The sequence below is a fragment of the Mustela nigripes genome, chromosome 12 (genome assembly GCF_022355385.1).
Source record: "Mustela nigripes isolate SB6536 chromosome 12, MUSNIG.SB6536, whole genome shotgun sequence".
Classification (NCBI taxonomy): Eukaryota; Metazoa; Chordata; class Mammalia; order Carnivora; family Mustelidae; genus Mustela; species Mustela nigripes.
This window is the reverse complement of record NC_081568.1, coordinates 65,250,327-65,267,069: the sequence shown is the minus strand read 5'-3', so window position 1 is coordinate 65,267,069 and position 16,743 is coordinate 65,250,327.

Here is a 16,743-nt window from a genome sequence, read left to right as displayed (position 1 = left end):
CCAAGGCAGACACGAGAGTAGACTTACTTGGTGGGTTCCCTGTTTTAACAAGGGGGCAGAGTTTCTCTACCACCAATATTCGCTATACATTTTTCTTATATCATCTTGTTGAGTTTCTGTTTCCTTTCTACTTCTAGTATTTTGTGAGTTTTTACATTATTTTAAATACCAAATTGGGGAGCCTGGCTCAGTGGGTTAAAGCCTCTGCCTTCAGCTCAGGTCATGATCCCAGAGTCCTGGGATCGAGCCCTGCATTGGGCTCTCTGCTCAGTGGGGAGCCTGCTTCCTCCTCTCTCTCTCTGCCTGCCTCTCTGCCTACTTGTGATCTCTGTCAAATAAATAAATAAAATCTTAAAAAAAAAAAAAAAAACAAATTGAGGGGCGCCGGGGTGGCTCAGTCCGTTAAGTGTCTGACTCCTGATTTCCGCTCAAGTCATAATCTCAGGGTCATAAGTTCAAGCCCCACATCAGGCTCCACACTCAGCATGGAGTCTGCTTGAGAGTCTTTCCTTCTGCCCCTCCCACTCATGTGGGCACATGTGCATGCTTGCTCTCTCTTTCTCAAATAAATACATCTTTTTTAAAAATACACCAAATTGAATTAGTAGTAATAATTACATATAATTACCAGTTTGAGAAAATTTGAAAAAAATTAGAAATTTCTGTGAATTTCTGCTTTTATCCATGCAGTAAGACATGCTATTGTTAAACCATCTTTTCAGTCCTAGATCAATCTTACTTAAGATTTGGCTTATCCCTCTTTCTATTTATATTGAAAATGAAGAGTTCACACCAACATCACCGGTTCCAATCCAATGCCACAGAGCTGAACCTCATTTTTCCATTGCCATATTTATAGCTTCATCCCCTACCAGGTGAAACCTGGCTTTTGCCCTTTATTTACCTACATAATCCATCTCTCTGCATGTAACGAGTCTCTCATCTCTACAGACTTCCCCGTCCCTGTGGAGATGTCCCCTTCTCCTTTCTCCAGCTCTGACACATCACGCCAGGCCACCCTCTGTGGGGACATCCACCTCGTGCCAATCAGACTCTGGCGAAGTCTGTGGATGGCCCTTCACTTGGTCCCTTCCGACTTCCTTCTTCATTCAGTGTGTTATATCTCTAACTGTTTTTTCACTCTTTTGCTAGCCGGTCTGATCCTTGTTGTTGTTATTTTCAGGCAGGCTCTGTACCTAACACGGAGCCCTACATGGGGCTTGAACTCATGACCCTAACAGCAAGACCTGAGCCAAGATCAAGGGTCAGATGCTTAATCGAATGAGCCACGCAGCCGTTCCTTAATCAGTCTGCATTAATAGTGCACTTCATTCAACTTTTTGAAGAATAAGTTTAGAATTTGCTTAATCTTCTCTTTCTCTCATCCTTTTTGTCCGCCGCTTCCTTGAGTTTAGCCTTACCATTATTAAGGCCTTCCTTCTTTTGTGTTTTAGTTCCCTCTTGTTTCAGTCTTTTTTGTCTTTGTTTTTGGATAAATGATTTAAAGCTATAAATTCTCCTGGAGGTACTACTTTCCCAGAATTTTTGGACATTTTCAATGTTTAAATTTCCGTTCTAAGTACTTTTTTAGAAGATAAATTTGTCTTTTTTAAAGATTTTTATTTGAGAGAGTGGGTGAGAGAAAGAGAGAGCACAAACGGGGAGTAGCAGGCAGAGGGAGAGGGAGAAGCAGGCTCCCCACTGAGCAAGGAGCCCCATGCGGGACTCGATCCCAGGATCCTGAGATCAAGATCTGAGCTGAAGGCAGACACTTCACTGACAGCCAACCAGGAGCCCCCAGTTTTAAGTATTTTTTAATTTCTTTTGGTTCCTTTCTTTACCCCCACACAGTCACTACTAATGATATAGTAGATAGTCACTACTAAATGCCTTTCAGCAAACAAGCATGGGGTGAGGAGTGTTCTTTTTTTGTTTTTGTATTTCAGTTACTACTACATTATAGCCAAAGAACTATGGCTTCAATGAGGCTGATTCTTTGAAATTGTGGCATTTTTTGTGGCTTAGTCCATAGTTGATTTTTGTAAATGTGTATATAAATATGTGTATATAAATAAATAATCTACGGTGTGTTAATTGTTTACAATTAACTTTGCTTTTTTTCCACCCTTGGTCTGTCAGTTTCTTAGAAGGGCATAGAACCTTTCTGATTACAACTGTAGATTTATTTATTTTTCCTTTTAATCTTGTTGATAGCCACCTTAGATATGTGTGGCAATATTTACAGATTTATCATTATCTCTTCTTAATAGATTGTTCCTCCTACCAAAGCATAATATTCTAATATTGCCTTTGTCCACCTTGACATTTTAAAATTCTTTTTTCTCTTTCTCTAAATTAATATTGAACATTTCTATATTGCTTTATGCCTCCTGTAGACAATATACTGCCAAATATTTTTTTAATCTGAAAATCTCTTATCTTTGAATTAGTGAGTTTATCCATTCCCATGTTTTTAAACATTTTGTTTATTGGAGAGAAAGCACCCACAAGCAGAGGGAAGGGCAGAGGGAGAGGGAGAAGCAGGCTCTCTGGTGAGCAGAGAATCTGATGCTGGACTTGATCCCAGGACCCTGAGATCATGACCTGAGCCAAAGGCAGACACTCATCCTACTGAGCCACCCAGGTGCTCATATCCATTTACATTTATTGTAAATAAATGTGGGTTAGAATTCTACCACCTTATTTCACCTCTGATTATTTTTTCCTCGGATCCCATGTCCTCTTGCGCATCTACCCCCTTGACTTCTAACAAGCACCCACAGCGAGGGGAGCTAAATCCTGGTGGGTCAGTGGCCAGTGTGGGAGGTGCTCTGAGCTGCCGTGGGACTCAACATCTCTCCACCACCCCACCTTGGCAAGTGACCGTGCCCCTCAGGGAGCACCCCTATACCTGTGTCCCCATCACCATGTTCTCACGCGTGGATTTTCACTGTTCTGACTTGCCTGGATTGCGAGCAGCTTGCTTTCCGAGCATGGAAGAGGGAACTCCATGTGGCTGGCAGGGCGGCTGGCCCTGTAGTCCCAGCACCTACCCCATCACGGATGTGAAGCAGCCCCGGGGTCAGCCCCTGACCTGGGGGCAATGGGCTGGCACTACCGTTCTACGCCTTCTGGGATGTGATCCGGGAGAGAGGAGAGGACATGACACCCCAGCCGTCCCCCAGCAGTGGCAACTGGCTTTCTTGCCCCCACACCTTCTGTAGCCCCAGTGCACCCTCAGATTCACCACCCATCCTCCCACTGCTTTGGCACTTCCGGGGCTGAGTGGGTAAGGAGGGGAAGGGAGCCAAGAGCCAGGGTAAGTCCGCCATTCTGTCTGCTACCGGCAACTCCCAAAAAGTCTTTCTGGGAGCCCTGGAGTTGCTGTAGGGACAGGGCATGGAAGGAGACCCCCACCCTTGGCTCTGTTGCCCCAGCTCCATTCAGCTACTTCACCTCTGCTTTGTAGAGCAGGGATCTGGGCTCAATGCCCCAGAAAGAAAAACGACGACGTTGAAGTTAGGTCTTTTCTTGTTCGGACATTCGGGGTCACCCTGTCTGGCTCCCTGACTCCTAGGGACCCTGTGTTTGCTCCGGCAGTGATGTGCTTGGCGCGACAGGTTGGGGCCCCGCGGGCCTGCCCCGTATGAAGCTAACTGCAGACTCCCCACTCCCCCCTGCACTCACAGAAAGGAGGCAGCTGGGACTTGCAACCCAGCTGCAAATAAGAGACACTGAGTAGACATAAGAAGTGCGTTTTATTCTCAGACAGGGCCTAAAGGCTGCTGACGTTAGGATTTTTCAAAGCCAGTCTTGAGATTTGTGCAAGAAAATGCCTGGGTGCTGTTATGAGGGGGTCTCTGCAGAGCGCCCCTCACTGCCCCAGCGGTGCCATCCACGGAGGCTCGACGACACCCCCAATGACGGGTGGGGAGTATTACTTGTACAGAGTGACAACCAGAACTATGTTTTCCTGCCCTTTGAAAAGACTGGAACAGTCTAGAAGCCCAGACTGGCTTTCGGGCCATGTACAATTAACTTTGCTAGCATATAAAAATCCATTTTGAACTCAAAAATGTCACTGGGCTTTTCTACCACTCGCCTTCCTTTCCTTCCCCTGCCTAGTAAATGTGGGGTCAGCTGTGTTTGAGGCCTCGAGTTCTGCAGCTGAGCAGTGCACGGCATCTGGTGACGTCCACAGACACCAGTCAGAGCCCCCCCTCCGCAGGGCCTCTCAGCAGCTTGGGGCTACCGACGAGCCTGGCCCCAGACCACAGAGACAGACTAGGGCTGGGTCCTATGATAAGGGGTCTAAGATTCTGGCCTCTGGATCTATTTGTTCTCCGTCTATTCAGTCTGTGAGAGCACAGGACACCGTGGGCAACATCTTACAAAATTGGCAACCGAGTTTAGGGGTCTGTGCCTGAGGAGACATTCCCCCAGAGGTACGCATCCTTCTGGAAGGGGTGGAAGGATCCTGCTGGGCTCACAGGACAAACACTCAGGGGCAGCTCTGGCCAAAGCAACCTCGGGAGCCCTGCACAACCTGCTGCCAAGTCCTCAGCCTGACACTCCTCCTTCAGAAGCCTGTGCCAGCTGCAGTGACAGAGGGAAGAATTCAACAGGGGCGGTAAGCCTCCTGCATCCCAGATGAGAAGGACGAGGGATGAGATTCAGGCAAGGCCTTGCAGAGGTGAAGGGACTCTCGAGCACACACAATGTGAGAAGGAAGAGTTGGGATTTCATTTGTTTCATGGTAAAAATGCAGCGGCAGGTGGTCACCCCCACAGGGAAGACATGGGTCCCCTGCATGCACCTGCATCTCTTATAGGTTCCTCACTATTTCTGCGAAGACTTCAAAAACTGGGCAGAGTTGCTTATGGTTTCGGAATATAATTTTCCTACTAAACGGAAGCAGACCACCTTGGAGAAATGTCTGAGGGCAGGTCAGGAGTGGAAAATGTGGAAGACGGATCTGGAACACCTTGTCCTACCTGAAAGCAAAGAAAACTAAGGTGGTTGTGTCCACAGGGTACGGGATACAACTTCAGGAGGCTCCCACCAGCCTCAGATGAACCATACGGGCGTCAAAAAGAACGACTCAGGAGTTGTTACACATCGTCTATGATAAAAACCCACGAGTTTATAATGATACTTATACACAAGTCACCTCGGAACCGAATCATTGTTCTCCTAAGTGCTTTTTTTTTTAAGTCTCTTGTGTGTACTGTACCTTGGGATGTAAATGACGAAGAGAAGTTCTTTAGAGAAAGCTTTCACTGAACAAATATAAAAATAATGACAAAATCTAAATGAATAATCAATTTGCCTAATGATCATTACCAGACGCTAAAACCACTAGCTAATGCAGAACTTGAGAAGGAAAGCATTAGACCCTCCACAAAACCCACAGATCAATTTTCACCTCACACAGAAGAGAAAAGCTGACGTCATACCACCCCCCACCCTCAGCCCCAATGGGATACAACAGGAATTCCAGAAACACCCATGAGATGTTCTTGCGAAATCACCGAACCTGGATCTGATCGAGCTCTGCTATCTAACCACTGCTTTACAGGAACGAGAGGGATTTAAAAAAAAAAATGTTAAATACCACCAGCAACAGGATTTCTCAATAGCAGCACTACTGACACTGTGGGCCAGAAAACTCATCTAGAAGGCTTACAACATCTGTCAAAACATGTAACATGGGGACTGGGTTTGGAGCCTGATTCAGAAAACCGAAAGTAAGGGGAGACACGTAAGTATGAACACTGGGTATTTGATCTTATTAAGAAATTGTTTTAGGATGCTTGGGTGACTCAGTCGGTTAAGAGTCTGCCTTTGGCTCAGGTCATGATCTCAGGGTCAGATCACGCCCTGGATCAGGCTCCCCGCTCAGGAGAGAGTCTGCTTGAGATTCTCCCTCTCCCTCTGCCCCTCTCCCACCTCGGCCTTACATTCTCTCTTTCTCTCAAGTAAATAAATAATTAAATCTTTAAAAAAAATTGTTTTAGGTATGATAGTAGAATTATGGTTACATTTATGAAAAGTCCCTGTCTCTTGGAGATACATTTTGAAGGAATTATGAAGTTTTGCAGTGTCTGGGATTTGCTTTAAAATTATCCAGCAGATGGCAGTGCAGAGGGGGAGGGAGTACAGACGAAACCAGATGGGCCATACGGGGTAACAGCTGAAGCTGGGTAATGGGCACACGGGGTTGACTATCATGTTCTCTCTGCTTTTACAGATGCTTAAATCTTTCCATTGTAAAAAGTCACTTAAAAAGTAGAAGATGGGGGCGCCTGGGTGGCTCAGTGGGTTAAGCCTCTGCCTTCGGCTCAGGTCATGATCCCAGGGGCCTGGGATCGAGTCCCGCATTGGGCTCTCTGCTCAGCAGGGAGCCTGCTTCTCCTCATCTTTCTCTCTGTCTGTCTCTCTGCCTATTTGTGATCTCTCTCTCTGTCAAATAAATAAATAAAATCTTTTAAAAAAAAAAAAAAGTAGAAGATGGATGGCGCCTGGGTGACTCGGTTAAGTGGCTGCCTTCAGCTCAGGTCATGATCCCAGGGCCCTGGGATAAAGCCCCACACTGTACTCTATCCCTAGGAGAATCCTGCTTCTCCCTCTCCCTCTGCCCCTCCCGCCTGCTCACGCTCTCTCTCTCTCTCAAATAAGTAAATAAAATCTTTAAAAAAAAAAAAAAAGAAGTTGGGTCCAGCTGCCCGACACAAGCGTTGCCTGAAAGCTGAGACCAGAGAGCCAGAGAGGGTGACCGCAGCTAGCACAGTGGGGGTAAGAGGCTCGCCTGCACGGGAGACACCCAGGATGTCTGTGAACCAGAGGCTGCATGTTCAAAGGCTGTCACTTGTCCTCAGAGATGCTGCATGTGGCTGAGGCCAACTGAGCTGGTGTCTGCCGCGCTGAAGCAGAGGCCCGGGATCCAGCATGGACTGTGAGCACACAGCACCCACAGGCTGGAGGTCAGAGAAGGATGTCCCAAGTTCTGAGCCGGATCGATGCTTTCCTTTCCATCGCACACGGAAGGCCAACCGGCCTCCCAGCATCTGATTTGGAAACCACAAGTCCAGCCGAGAGAGGAGAGCACCAGTGAGGCTCCCCGCCCCCCCCCCCCCCCCCCCCCACAGCACAGAGTTCTGCAGAACAGAGCCAGCACCACCCCTCACCCCCTGAAAACACAGACATGGTCGTGAACCCCCTGGAGCCCTGATTCTGCTTGAATAAAGCATGTGCGCTTCCGCATGTCTGGCTTGCTGTGGCTTCAGTGGTGAGAGGGATGGTTTCCGTTAGTGCATTCTTGGTATTTCCTCAGTGCAATGCCAGGGAAGGGCAGGAAACCCAGGAGATGCGCAGATGGCCAGGAGGAGCTGCCCGCGGGAAGCCACATCGCCCTGAGCCAGGCTTCCCCGGCCTCAGATCATTAACAGTCCTCCCGATGGTTGGGAGCGGCTGAGAGACCCCAGAGGTCCAGCAGGGGGGCCACCCTGGGGACACATCCCTGTGGTCCATCCCAACAGGGGACCAAGAGGATGTGCCTTGTGCCCCAGGGCGTGACAGAGTTGTGCCACTCAAAGGCCACAATGAGAAAGCTTTGTGCATCAAACCTCAGGAAGGTCCAAAATGCATTAAGAACCTAGATAAGGTCGCCTGTGTGGTGAGGCCCTGAAGCTCCAGCTCTTGGTTTGGGCTCAGGTTATGATCTCAGGGTCAAGACATCGAGCCCGCTAGTTGGGCTCTCCATTCGGCATGGAGTTGGCATGAGGATCTCTCTCCCTCTGCCCCTCTCCCCACGCATGCTCTCTCTCACTCTCTCTAAACTAAATACGATCTTTTTAAAAAGAAAGAAAAGAACACCTAGACAGAGGACTAAAACTGGAGTTCTTCTCTTAGCAGAAAACTTACCAATTTAAGAAGTTATTCTGAACCAGAAAACACACACCCACATACATACACGTGTAAAAAGTTCCTGTCGCACACACAGCATTTCAAGAATCTGGGACAAAGCAGCTGCTTTCATGGTCAAAATCGAGGTTAAGCCCTCCGAAAGCCCCTCGTCCCCTCTCCCCTCACTCACACTCCCAAAGACAGTTCCCTGTAGCTACTAGGACCAGCACCCTTCCAGGAGGAAGTGCCTGGGACAAGGGTGCTTGAGGGGGAAAGAGAAGGAGGCCGCAGGTGCGAGAATCATCAGTGAACCCAGGGAGAATACGGGGAAGAAATGGCCGCATGCCCCATGGGGGTCAGGGGAACAGAGATAAGGAGAGGATACACCTGCCTCCACAACCTCCCGGTGACTCTGCTAAACACAACACGGCTCACGAGACCCCAAACGGGGACAATCTGCCAAAGGCACAAGTCAGCGTGTCGCACGCAGGTGCACATGTCCCGCCCCACCCGGCACTTCTTGGAACGGAAAAGGCCCCTTCACACGGAGCCTTCTGGAATCCCGTCAGCTCCTCGCCTCCCCGACAGAAACAGCATCAGGGAACATTATTCACTTGTCTCTCGCCTGAAACCAGCCAAAGCCGTTCGCAAGGGGTCAGCCACCGCCTGCCGAGCCCGCGGAAGACAGCGCGCAACAACAAATTGCTTAAGCAGATCCGGGCGCCCTGCGGCCCCCGTTACAGGAGGTCTGCTCTCATTACGGTAACTTAGGACGCATGCCAAGGATGACAACAGCTCCCCAAATGCCTCACTTTATTTCATAACTCAGTGCTTCCCAAACCCCACCCAGCATTTTGGTCAAGAGGGGCCAGAGGCGCACAGTTACTCTGGCCCCCTGGGTGCAGAGGGGAGGGCACGGCCAGCGGGTCACTCGCTGCAAGACTCCGCCCAGGCTCCGCAGGGGGACCCTTCAATCCCCTTTCCCAGCTGAAGGCTTAAACTGTCCTTTCTTTAAATAAAAACCTGCAGTCAACCACAGCCAACCTCAAGGGGGAGTGAACCCCCACCATCTCAGCCCTGGGGCTGAAGCCCAGCAGGTGGGCATTCTGCGTCTCCTGCAGCGCACAGGGCCCCCCGCGAGGAGAGTAGAGAGAGGATGATGGCCAACTGGCTCGAGCCATTTTCTCAGTGTTTGGGTCTCGACGGAAAACTCTAAAGCGATTGCCAAATGTTTTCTAGAAATCCTCTCCATGTCCTGTTCGAGCCCTGAGCACGTGGGGCACCAGGACTGTCACTGTCCTCTTTGGTTTGGAACCACAGGGACAGAGGCACGGATACAGCCAGCCTGTACCCAGTACTGACCACAGCTCACAATGTCTGCGCCCCAAGGAAATGGAGGGGGACCTGCCGGGGGGTGGCACCTCCACGCAGGGGAGGCAAGCCGCAGGATGGGGTGCTGGCCTGATCTGAAATGAATCAGTACATTGGGGACCTCTGCAGGGGGAGAGCTGACATTTGTTTAGAACGGGAAAACCCAAGTGTACTTCCCAAAGCTTCTAACTGGGAAGCTATCATCCCCCCTCAAATAATACTCAGTGTTCCAAAAAGGGAAGGGCAGATGTTGCTATTCCTCAAACTTGAGGTTGCTTTCACAGGCACATCTTCACCCGGATGTGGGGTGGCAGTGGGGGCTGGGGGATGATCCCCTCTCAGGCATGGGTTTCCCTCCATGGAGGACTCACAAAGCCTAGCTTTGGACAGCTGTAGACCCCAAAACTCCAAATTTCCAGGTGCTTCCAGCCCAAATCCCCTATTAGAGCAGGTAGAGTGGAGTCTCAGAGAGCCTCAGGAGGATTCTGATTCTGCTCAGCAGCTGGGGAAGTACTTGCCAGAGCTGGGCTCAATCTCCGTCCATGAAAACAGTCACTGACCTCGACACTTGAATTGGGTGCCTGTAAATTTCATGTCCAAGACCCTCGGTCCAGGAGACCAGGGAAACGGGCTGGGCTACGGGCCTCTGCTGGCGCAGATACCCGCCTGGGAACCTGATGACTCTTTACATTTCTGCCTCCACCTGCACGAGAGACCTGGGCTGGCAATCGGACTGACCCAGGACTAGAGAGAAATGGCCTTTCAATACCCCTGAGGTCCCCTTAGCTAATCCTATGAGAAGTGGTGGCCACGGTTTCCAAAGACACTCCAATCATCCCACAAGGAAGTCAAAGAATTTGAACACAGTGAAAATCACACCCATCGCGACTGTGAAGGTCTGTGCAGTTGAGTTCTTCCAAGTGGAGAGCTTGTCTTTGAAACATAGTTTCCACCTAGACACACTGTCCTAACAGCCATCTCCCCAGAGGAGAGCGGTTGCCCCGAGACTGCTGTGTGATCCGTCCACAGCTGTGGCTTCATATGCCTGTGTGAGGATTTGCTGGATGCCCACACAGAGTGTGAGCTCCATGAGCATCAGGACAAGATTACACAACCCTGTCTGGGGCCTAGCATACTGCATAGCACCCAGTAAGCACTCTGGAAACATCTAATGAATTAATATTTATTCACAAAATGATAAAATCTGGTGCGTCTGGCATTCCCAGTGGCTTTCCTCGCTCAACTACTGAGCTGACGGGGAGAAACGGGAACTCTGACCGGCACTGTTCTCATGTGTGGATTTCGAACACTAAGAGCCGTGGACGGCCCTGCCATTTTGTAAAGAAAATCTCACCCTCCTTTCCAATACCCTGAGCCAAAAATTTCAGGGGCACCTGGGTGACCCAGTAGGTTGAGCGTCTGACTCTTCGTTTCGGTGCAGGTCATGATCTCAGGGTTATGGGATTGAGCCCCCTGTGGGGCTCCACGCTCAGCAGGGAGTCTGCTTCAGATTCTCTCTCTCTCCCCCTTGGCGCCTCTACCCTGCTCTCTCTCTCATGTAGTGAACCTTCAAAAAATAATCCAAAGTAATCATTGGTTTTAAATTATTATTTATTTACTTAGACCTACTATCTTGGTGTGATCTTTCTACACAATCTAATTTAATTCTCCTGTCGACACCCTGTCATGGGGCTGAGTCTCAGGGTGAGGGAAAGAGAGAAGCAGGAACGCCAGCTTTCTCACGACTGCACTTGGCAGCCCCAAGCGTGTCTGTTTCCAGGGGTCCCCATTCACAAAACTAGTTCCAAGGTGAAAGCAATGCTTCCACGTCTCTTCCCAGCCTGTCTGGGCCCTCCACCCCATGTGGGGAAGTACGAACTTGGAACATGACCCAGAACTAAATTTGGCATGTTTCACAGAATGGTTAATCCTCTTATCATTAAAAAAAAAATTTTTTTTAACTTCCTTTCGTATCAGGGCTGAATCACCAGTTCCAATCATTCCTGTTATTTGGAGCCTGCCCCCTCTAGTAGGAAAAGTGGGGCTACTTGTACACACCCTGGGACACTTTCCACAGTTCCCAGATACACAATGAACACATGGCTCCGCTGAGGCCCAGCCTGCTTTCCAGGACTTGCCGAGTCTCTAGCACCTCTTTTAGCTTACCTAGTGGTGACTCTCCCCCAGGGGAGACTTTGACATCACAAGGCAACATTACCTCCCTGATGTCAAGAAAAGCACATTCTCGGGGGCCTGGGTGGCTCAGTTGGTTAAGCAACTGCCTTCGGCTCAGGTCATGATCCCAGGGTCCTGGGATTGAGCCCTGCATCGAGTTCCCTGGCCAGTGGGGAGCCTGCTTCTCCCACTCCCTCTGCTGTTCTGCCTGCTTGTATCTCTCGCTCTCTGTCAAATAAATAAATAAATAAAATCTTAAAAAAAAAAAAAAAAGTAAAGAAAGAAAAGTACGTCCTGCAGCAGCACAGTGAGCTCTGGGAGGGGGCATGGAGCCTGAGCACAGGCTGTGGGAAGCCGGTCCTCCTGGCCTGCCCCTCACTCAGCTACGGCTTTGTGGCCAGAGACATTCAGGGCAGCTCATCAGCACAGAAAGTGTTTTCTACAGGGCACCATACAAATCATATTTATTACACTCGCCGCTCATTTGAGGAACATTTGAAACAACAGAGACTGAAAATGGGGATTTGGGGACTATCTGACAGTTGGAACTGTTCCCATTCATTTTTGACAATGAATAGCACCGTTTTCATTTGTAAACTTGTTCTGTAAATTATTTTCTGACAGCCCCCTGGGATAAAGTCGGCAGAGCTGTCAGATAGAGACCTGGGCGAACAGACGGAGCTCCCCTGAATACAACTGGATCTCTCATCTTGGTATTTCCAGCAGCGCTGGGCAGAACCGAATCCTCCAGGGAATGGTCACTGAGTGAATAAATGACCTAACTCCTGGGCCAGTTAGTGCCTCAGCAACACAAGGGATACCCCTTAGCCAGTGCAGTACCGCGAACCGTATGTCAGGTAACTTTGAGGGGCAGCACTGCACTTCAAGAACCCTGCGACTGCCACTCTCTTAGCCAGGTCCCCAGAGTTCCCCAGGCTCCTCCTGTAGGCCAGCCCGAGTCACCCAAATATCCTCCTCTGTGTCCAACCCCTTCCTTCTCCACAGAAGTCCCTCTTCCCAGATTTGTACACAGGAGCACTGTTCCTGGGGACCCATGGCCACAGCCGTGAATGCAGGCCAGGTCCTGGTGGCCTTTGTGACAGGGACTGATGGTGATTACGCAACAGGCACTCCACTCCTATATCATCTTCGGCTCATTCTTTTCTAAGGTTCACATTTCCAGTTTTTCTCTCAGCAGGACAAGAACATGAAAGAAACTGGCAACTGGGAAAATGAATCATAGGAAAATCTTGGCCCCAGATAGAGCCTGGGTTCCGTTCCCTCTTGACATTGGCTGGAAGGTGGCCTAACAGAGGAGCGGGGAGCTGACAGTACGTGGCGCGGGAAGGTTGGGTCGTGTCACAATCCCGGGCTTTAGAAGGGAATGTTCCAGCTGCCACAGCTAACTCAGGAAGTAGCATCTGGTGAAGGCTGGTGTGAGCCAGGAATCTTCCTGGCTCAAATGTAGAGCAAGGGGGGAAAAGAAGGGAAAAGGAACACAAGGGTTCTGGGACTCCAAGTTGGGGAAACGGTACAATGAATGAGTCATATGGAAACCACTCTTAGCCAGCTTTGGCCAGACGGGACCTGCTCAGCAGAGCTCCCCCACATCCCTCTGGGGACACAGTGACACTCCAGGCAACACTGGGAACAGAAGTTAAGTTGTAGCACACGGGCCTATATGGAAGGTGGTCAGAGAAACACTCCAGTGCATTCAACAAACAAGAATTATCCAGATTGTGTCACAAACACGGAGGGAAAAAAAAAGTACTGGTGAAGGTATTTCTGAGTCAGGACAGTTCTCTGGGGGGCTGGGCCCCCAACACAGAACATGCGGGGAAATCTGGGGGAGGCCATGGGGGCCGAGAGGATGAGGCACTAAGGCTGTGGGCTCAGTGTACCCCAAAGAAAGGCTTAAAAGGCAAGGGAGGATTTTCTTATTCTAGATCAAAGAAATCAACACCAATGATTAAGAAAATGATATAAAGGAGGCAGAGAAATCTTTAGAACCCACTGACCAGGGCCCATCAGAAGCAATAACACAGCCAAAGGAGGGATGAAAATTACTGAAATGGAACAAGAGCTGCATTTCTCTCTAAGAGCAAACTTGGCTGGCACCTGAGCGGAGAATTCCAACTCCAGTTCTGATGAATTCCAATTCAGATTGGTGGAGGAAGCAGTCACGTCATCTGACGCGTGTGTGCTTTATCGCCAGAAAGTAATTAAGCTACTGAACAGGCTGCCTCCTCACACGGAGGTGCATTTGTGCCTCTGGAGAAAAGTCAGCAAAAGACAGATCTACTGTGCTGCTGGAAGTGAAGGAAAAAGACGTCACAGTAGGAGGGGGCAGGGAGGGATTCACACACTAGGTGTGGGGACTCCAGAGCTGACTGGCCACCCTTCAGCCTCTCTGAGTCAGCCTCTCTGATCGTCCTCCATCCTCAGTCGGCCCGCCCAAGCCACGCCCACTGCCCCTACTGTCCACCGCTGATTACCGACTCTCCCCATTTAGCATGTTCCCGTGAAACTCTCCCTACAACACCTTGAAATACAACTTCTGTGAGTTGTACATGTATTTTGCCATCAGTTCAGTTCTGAGTAACTCATTAGCAAGACAGGCAAATGGCAGAAACACAGAATATTAATATTGTGTCTTTCTGTGCCTTTTCCTCTCTGGCAGGAGAGGGAAGGAGTCTTCCCCATTTCAGAATTCTGGGTTTTCCCAGATAACTCTCGTGGAAATACCAGAATCTGGAGTCAGAGGTTCAAATCACTCTCCTTTGGTGGTACCTCCTAAAATTCATTCCCATGCTGCTCCTTCCCGAAACAGAACTAAAAAGATCTGTATTTTGTTTAGAAGCCAGTGATTCACAAGCAGGGGTTATTTAAAGATCCTTTTCAATTTCCCATTTTGTTTTTAACATGTGATTTGGCCAGGAAAAGAAAGGGCATTCAAAGAACTTTCTTTGTAATTTAAGATTTCATGGAAGGGATGGTGGGTGAGAAATTGAAACCACAAGGAACATGATTTAGAATAATCAACTCTCAAAATACATACACATCCACATATGCAAATAAGTGCGCCAAAGTTTGTAGTGATGTGTGATGTGGAAATAAGCCGGCAAGGAGGACCGCTTCTTTCAGGGTAAACCTGATAAACTGTAACTAAATCTCTGTTGTAATATAGAGCCAAGCTTAAAATAAGAACAAAAACTACCTAGGTGCCACAGAGGAGCAAGCATTCAGTGTAGGGATGGAGGTCGGGGAAGAAACACGGCACGCGCTCCATTCACAGGCAGGACCCAGAAGGGAGCCCGCTGCCAAAGGCTGAGAACCATCAGGTGCTCCCACACCTCCCACTACAGCGAGCAGGCAGGCCCAGAGCAAAGCCAAACTTCCGATGGGGGACTGGAGGCAGCAGGTACAAGCGACCTCTAAGGAACCAAGAAGACCCATGCACCAGCAGACGAGAGCATGAATCACCACCGCAATAGGAGTAAACGGCAACAAAGGTCCAGTCCACTATCATCACTGGGGAGTTGGCACAGGAAACCCCCAAATTCCTCTGTATGGTAGGGACACAAACACTCACGAAATAAACAACCCCTGCTGAAGAGAAGTTCACAATCCTAAAAACCCCATGACAAAGTAAACCATTCCTTTCTCTGCAGCTAACAGAAAAATTACAATTTCAAGATCTCAGGGACATAGATGAGAAACTGTAGAACAAGTGTGATTAGAGTAACTCTTTAAAAGGAAGAAAAACAAAAGGAGAGTTGAAAAAAGGGCAAATTTGAAAAAGAATCAAAGATAATTCCAGAAATGAAAAGTATAGCCAATGAAATTACAAATTCAGTAAGGATTAAAAAAAAATAAATAAAGCTGAGAACAAGATTAGTGAGATAAATACGAAGGAGTTACTGAGAATACAACACAGAGAAATGTAAAAGATACAAAAGGGGGCCCTGGGTGGCTCAGTGGGTTAGGAGTCTGCCTTCAACTCAGGTCACGATCCTGGGGTCCTGGGATAGAGCCCCACATCAGGCTCCTTGTATAGCAGGGAGTCTGCTTCTCCTACTCTCTCTCTAATGAATAAATAAAATCTTTAAAACAAAAAAGATATGAAAGAGAATAGGTTAAATATAAATCTAAAAGAAATCACCAAAGGGAAGAACAGCAAACAGGAAAGAGATGATTCAACAAAATAAGAACACCCTGAATTTTCTTAATGAAGAGCAGAGAGATGAGACCTACAAAGAGGAATGAATGAATGAATGAATGAATGAATGAATAAAATCCCTGTCTAGAGGCTCAGTCGGTTAAGCACCCAACTTGGTCTCAGGTCAGGTCTTGATCTCAGGGTTATGAGTTCAAGCCCCGCATAGCGCTCTACACTGTGCATGGAGCCTACTTAAACAAACAAATAAACAAAGAACAAAAACAACAACCCTGTCTAAGTAGTGGTGGAAACCGGAACACCAGAGACAAAACGAAGGGGAAATTATGTGCTTGTAAAATAGTTCGATAATCCAGAAACGTACCCGTAAGCTTCTCAAATGTGGCAACAGAGAGAAGATGCAGGGGCAACAGGGGCTTGGACCCTTTGCCTCTCCCACTCAGCGGGGACAGACACAAGCGCTACTTGCTTCCTGAAAACCTCAATTTAGTCTCAACTTTGTCAGACTGAGTAAACCCAAGTGTCCGGCTTGCTACACGTCCAGGAACATCACACACTGTGCTCACAGGGCCTGGATTTTCACTCTAACTCACGAGACAGACATCTGTGACACTGGAGCAGGCACCAGGCGTCCAGGTTACAGGCACCAATGCTTCCTAACGCCTACCTCCTGCAAGTGTGCCTTCCAGCACCTCGTTTACCCGGCAGTAAAGTATCCCGAGTGTATTCTGAGGACAAGAACCCCATCTTGTGGCAAAACAGTTCCAAGCCGTGGCTGGCCATCCACAGGGACATTCTCATTCTGAAGATCCATCTGTGTTGAGAGTGATCATTTTATCTGCTTCACCAGACAGAGCATCCTCCCCAGCATTTATCTTGTGTCTGTGACGGCACCAGAGTCTGCAGTAAATCTGCAGAGCACAGTAATTTTGAGACTTTGTGAGTTATTTTCAAGGGAAAGCTGGTAGTCTTTGCACAGCTTCCCACAGGAATATTTTAAAGGAAAACCAAACACTGACTCTGGATTGCCTTCCGAAATTGATCATCTGTCCGCTCTAAGGATTGTCCAGACTTTCCACTTTCTCTAAGATGAACATACTTGGCTAAAGCAATCT